General features: G+C 49.4%; 1 protein-coding gene across 6 annotated transcripts in view; it reads right to left on the bottom strand.

Moving 5' to 3' along the window:
- Window positions 1-6,000, bottom strand: part of ASAP1 (ArfGAP with SH3 domain, ankyrin repeat and PH domain 1) — a 235,925-nt gene that overhangs the window by 205,200 nt on the left and 24,725 nt on the right. The window lies entirely within an intron of this gene.

Raw genomic sequence — 6,000 nt, 5'->3', positions numbered from 1 at the left:
GTGCGGCCGCGGGGCCGCCCCCGGAGCGGTTACTTCAGCGAGCTGCTTACGCGAGCATTTTGCAAGAAAGGGGGGCCAAAAAAAGTTGTGCGTGTTCTTTTTTAGTCCCGTGTGGGGGCTGGAAGCGAGGCCCGGAGAGCCGCGGCCCGGGGAGAGGGACAAGGGGCGCTGGGGCGGCCTCGGGGGGGCCCTCAGCCTGCAGCCGGCCCGGCGCCCCCTTCACTCCCTGCGCGGGGCGCTCATCGCCCGTGCAAGGGCCGGTTTTGTGCAGCCTGCTTAGGTCGCTGGCGTGCTAAGGGCAGGCAAATGAGGAGGTTTTGTCTTCCCTGTTAACCAGCTTTTAATCTGCCGTGGGCACTGTATTTGGCACCGGAGTTGACGGGTCGGGCGGTAACGGCCTGGCCGAGGGGCTAGTGGCGCACAGCGTGGGCAGATGCCAAATTTCTGCGGAAAAAAACTACCAACAGATCGGTCATTCCTCTGACCCGGCAGATGGCGACTTTTCCGACCAGCTCGAGCTGCCTAATCCAAAGAATCCATTTAATTTCTCACCACTGATTGAGGATGAAATTAGTTTTTAAAGTCGGGGGGCCAAGGAGGGGGAGGGCGCCTACTCAGGCCTCTGGGAAGCGCCGCCTGGTTGGCTCCAGTAATTGCAACCAATAGAAGCCGCCTCGGGCTTGTCTCCCAAATGCGCCCCCTCAGGGCGGAAGGCTGATCCTGTGGCGTCCCCCAGGGGGACAGGCTGCCATTTTGCAGGGTTGTCCTTTCACTGCTGTCCCCACCTCCAAGGGGATACTCCGGGGCAGGGGGATTGGCGCAGAGAAGTAGCCCCGGAGTTTCCAGAGAAAACGCATGTGACTATCGGCAAACACAGAGGAGGAGACGGGTGCCCTGGAGTCAGCCCTGCTCTCAAGAATTTCCCTTGCAGCAGAGAAACAGGCCAACCAAGTACATAAAGCGGAGTAAGACGGTGATGGAGTGACTCTAACAAAAGGATGTTTAGACAAGGCCTCCGACAAGGTGACACATGAGCTGGAAAGGACAGAGGCTGAGTCATGCAGCCACCCTCTTGGCTGCTGGACCTGAGCCTCCGTTCCTTCAGGTGAAGGGCACAACCGCAGAAGGCTGTCGTGGATGAGAAAGTGCTTAGTAAAGGACAGGAAAGCCACTTGGGACCAAAGGTGGCGTGTCCACCTGTTGGCTGCGCTGGACTGAGCTGTGCCTCCCGGAGGACCTGGTCACTGTCAGGTGGCCCAGGGCCCACACTGACAACGGGAAGTGCAGAAGGCCACGTGCACAAATAAAGCCTCTTCCCTGGCAACGGGCTGTTGGAGACGTCACCTTTGAGAGCTAGTCTAGAAAAAGATGTAAATAAATAGGCAGCTGCTTTTCTCCTTATTAGCACTTTGGAAATGTAGCTGAGGGCGCGCGGAGAGTGAGGTTCAGGAGAAATAGCCAGACAGTGATAGGCACCAGAAGACCTGTCCCTGGAGGGCGCTGGCTTGTGCGGTGGTTCACAGATCACAGCACCTGTGTAGGAGGCACCAGAGGAAAATCCCAAACCTTATTCTGCATACTGATGGGCCGCCTGCAGCTGGAAAGTTCTCTGACTGGAGTAAATATGGCCCAGTGAGCCTGAACTTCAATAACCTCACACTGCCCTGACTGTATCCACTCCAAATCAATTCAGAGTTGGATTTTGCATTTATTCCCTTCTCCTTATTCCAAGTGTCACCTCTGCTGTCTGCCAGCACCTTCTCTGTTCACGGCATCTAGTAATCACTCAATAAATATGAGCTACTTTTAAAAGCCTAGAGGCAGTGAATAAATGCCTCAGTTCCAGGCAAGTGAATAAAAGCCTGGGTTCCAGAACATTCTGTGAACTAATGCTATCACCTTGGACCTGGGTGTCCTTCATTGTTAAATAAAGAGTTGGGTGAGGTATCTACCCAAAAGACACAAAAAAAACACTGATTCAAAAAGACACCTGCACCCCCATGTTTACTGCTGCTTTATTTACCGTTGGAATCAACGCAAATGCCCAAAAGTAGATGACTGGATTAAAAAGATGTGGTACATATATACAATGGAATATTACTCAGCAACTAAAAATAAATAAATAAACACATGCCTTTTGCAGCAACGTGGATGGAGCTAGAAGGGATCATGCTTAGTGAAATAAGCCAGAAAGAAAAGGAAAAATACCGGGTGGTTTCACTCATAGCAGAAGCATAAAGGACCAGAGGAGAAAATAATAATAATAATGAACAACTATATACAAGAGACATTTTAAGGGGGTGGAGTGGGGAATGGGCTCAAAAATGGTGGGGGTGGGAGCCCATGGGACTATGGTGATGGCACACGGGTGAGATGGTGATGGGAAGCCCCACGGGTATTACAACTGAGATAGAAAAAGGCACAAAATAATGTAAAAAAAAAAAAAAGTAAACATTACTAAAAAAATAAAAATAAATCAATTAATAGAGAAAAACAAAGAGTCGGGTGTACCAAGATGACCTCTCTGCACACTCCCAGCTAGAGCCAAGGTTGTGCCTAGCTGCAGTTCCCAGGAGCAAGGAAGGTTATTACAACAAGCTACTAACTGCGAAGGTAAAGAGCGGAGATCTTGTTGCGATTAAATTCGCTGGGGCACCAAACTGCTCCCATCAATTGTTGTGTGTTTCACTTGAAGATTATGTTATATATCTGCTCCTCCTCCCCAAATCCTCCAGCCAAGAAAAGAATGAGATCTTGTCCCTTGTTAAGTAAATACCTACTCAAACTGGTCTCAATTAGAAACTCGAAGGTTCACGCCTCTTCCCCCCACTTCTGGGGCTCATAGGCCATAATCCTCTGTGTACTTGAAATCAAGCCCCAATGCAAGCCGTCTGTACCTCTCCTGTTCTCAAATACCCTGATGGCCATTCCTGGATATCAGAAAGTGAAGAGTCTGATGTAGGCAAAACTCAAAAGCTGGATTTCTTCATGTGCAGCTAGCTGCTCAGAAATACACATCCTCCTTTTCAGAGCCAGGAAACACGCCCCCGCCCCCAACCCGGTACTTGCCAGTGCCCAGCTTTGTACAAAGCACACATCATCCTCGGCCAGTCAAGGACAGCTCAAGCCTGTCTTACAGTCCAAGCACTGCTGACTGGTGACAGCGGACCTTCAAGACACCTTCAACTCTGTGAAAAGGGGCAGTAAGATGAGCAGTGACGTTTATAAGCAGTGGTGGTGCCACAGATGCTCTGTTCCCAGAGAACTGGCTGGGTTCTCTCTGTGGCTGGAGGCTTCATCCACACCCCAGGTGCCCAACCACCCGGGGGTGCATGTGCTGACATGTAGGGGGCCGGGTAGGTCACTCCCCCCAACAGTGCCAGCCAGCACCCAGATCTGATGGGATGGAAGCATGGTCTCCGTGAGACTACACCAAGCCCTTCCTGAGACGGGGCCATGGGGCAGGTGGGCAGAGAAGACGCTTTGTTAGCTAGTCCTGGATTTGATTGTCTCCTTTACCACATATTAGCCTTGTGCTCTCATCTGCAAAATTAGGGCTATAATAAAACTACGCTGCCAGTCACTCTGTGAGGTGAAATGAGCGGCTCTGGATAAAGCCCTTGACGTCTAGTGAATGATTAACCAGCGTGAGTTCCCTCTGGCCTCCTTTTTATATGACGTATTTAATAAATGCACCTCTTTTCATTCCACGACTCAACTACATCTCTAAATTAGTCACGTGGAAGAGGAAAAAAGTGGGAGAGGAGGAGACAGCACAGAAATTCCCAAAGTCTGGGATCTTGGATTTGGAAAGAGTCTAGATCTTGCTTATTCTCAGAGTACCCTTTTGGCTGAGCATTTACCCACCAGGGGTGGGTAACTTTAGGTGCTTGCTTTGGAAACTATTATATCTATTATTTTCCCGTCTCTAGATTGCACATCAATTGTACTAAAGTCCCTTTCCAACAAAGGTCTTATGCACTAGCGTGTTTTTGTCTTGATGTGGCAGATGGCAGAACCTATATAGAACAGGAAGGTTTTGGGGGTCTGTGGTGCCCCTCTCCTTGCCCAGTAACACTTTGTGAGGTCAGATCCACAAGTAGTTGTTTGGGATTTAGGAAGTAAATAAATCTCATGTAGAGTCAAATAAACAGGATGCCAGCTAAAGTGAACAGGCACCACACTGTCGAGATTTTCTCATGTAACACAGACCCCTTAAACAAGCTCTTCTATGCAAAGCAACTTCGGGAGAAAAGAATAAGACATTTATTTTGCAGGAACATGAATCACAGGTAGATTCTCATAGGAGAAACCCTGAGGTCCCATCTATGCCACATGGCAGCTCTGAGACCCTGTTTGAATAATTTACTTCACTGAACTCCGTTTTTATACCTACAAGGTGTGGCAATGATAGTAACTCTCTTTAGAATTCTGAGGTTTCAACAGGCTAAGGCACAAGATGTGCTTAGCAGGGGCTGAGATTTCATAAGTAGACCGCATTTTCAGATGGTCTGATGGGAATATTGAAAATCTACCTGGGGCTATCAGTTCTCATTGTACAAAAAATAAATGTCCACCAAGACCTGCTATGTACTGTGACATTGTTGGTACACTCCCTCTTCTTTAAACTCCAGGTAAATGCAATGACCCCAAACTTACCTGAGAAAAACTTGGGGTGGCATGGGGTCTGGGGTGCTACTTCCTGAGCTGCTGTCCTTGGCCAGGCTCTGCTCTGGTTGCTACATAAGTGGTGTTGAAATTCTTCCCCAAGAGCCCTGACGTGAACTACTGACACAATGGAGACTGACACGCAGTGACATCTCACTGCAGGGTAATTAATGTCCCAGGCCGGAAGATGAGACCCAGCGCTTTTTCTACTACCTGCAAAATCAGTCTGTTGACTATACTTTGTATCATGCTAACCTTGTAAGGTATTTGTCCCAGCCAAGCAACCTAAGAAACTTACTTCATTGGCTAACTTAGGAACTCATTTTGTACCATCTTCCTAAAGAAATAAAAGAAAGGAACACGTTTGGCAGAAGCAAGAGAAGCAGGGGATGTGTTTCCCTCCCAGCACCTTACTGCTAGGCTCAGGCTGCATATTCTGCCTGAGCTAAAGGTGCTTTTGCTCATGCCTGATGTGAGTATTTCCCCAGTGCACTCATGCAAGTTCATGTAATAAAAAGACAAAACTCCAGCCTCTAAATTTAAGTATTCCAGGTAAAACCACTGAACTCTTCTCAGTAAAGAGGAGCACATGCTTTGTTTGGGGACTTACAAACAAAAACTACTCTCTGTTCTGCCTCCCTGTTCCTGGACGGCTCCTTCCAATGGAGACAGGAGGGAAAGGGGCAGAGTGCGTGGAAACCCCCACGTCTCAATGAATGGTCAGGATGACAGCTCTGTCCCGTAAAAGAGTAACGGCATCAGCTAAGGGTGCGGCACTAAGAAGCTGATGTGCCCGCCACGTTCTGCATCATTCAGCTGTGACCCCACTGCCAGTCCCAACCACATCAAGCAGAGACGCCTATTATTACCATTTGATGCAGGGGGAAACCTGATGCTTGGAGGTCACCCTGGCAAGCGGTGGAGGAAGCCTGAACAGTCTCGTTTCACAGCCGCGTGATGACTGCCCTGCAAGACAGCTCATCCAAGATGGTGGGGGTGGGTCCCCAGCCCGGGGGACTTTTCTCAGTGCCAATGTGTTACCTTTTATTCCTCCCAGAAACCCATTACAAACCCAACTCAAATGCAAGCTTGACCAGCTTGGGGCTTCCTCACCACGCCCCCTTCCTCACACACGCCATCTTCCCAGGGAAGATGTCTGCAGTAGAGCCTGTCTCACTCTGCCCCAAGCAACCGAAGTCGGGCTGCTGTGTGTGGAAGGGCTTAGACTTTTGTCCACGTGGACTGACTGAGCACCAGTGTTAGCAGCAGGGCTCAGCTGAGAGCTTCCGGCTGAGTTTCCAGGGCTACAAAATTCCCAGACTGCCAATCCCA

Source organism: Condylura cristata, unplaced genomic scaffold, assembly GCF_000260355.1.
Source record: "Condylura cristata isolate star-nosed mole 26May11 unplaced genomic scaffold, ConCri1.0 scaffold00009, whole genome shotgun sequence".
Lineage (NCBI taxonomy): Eukaryota > Metazoa > Chordata > Mammalia > Eulipotyphla > Talpidae > Condylura > Condylura cristata.
The sequence above is the reverse complement of the archived record's forward strand: the minus strand, read 5'-3'. Positions and strand labels throughout refer to the sequence as shown.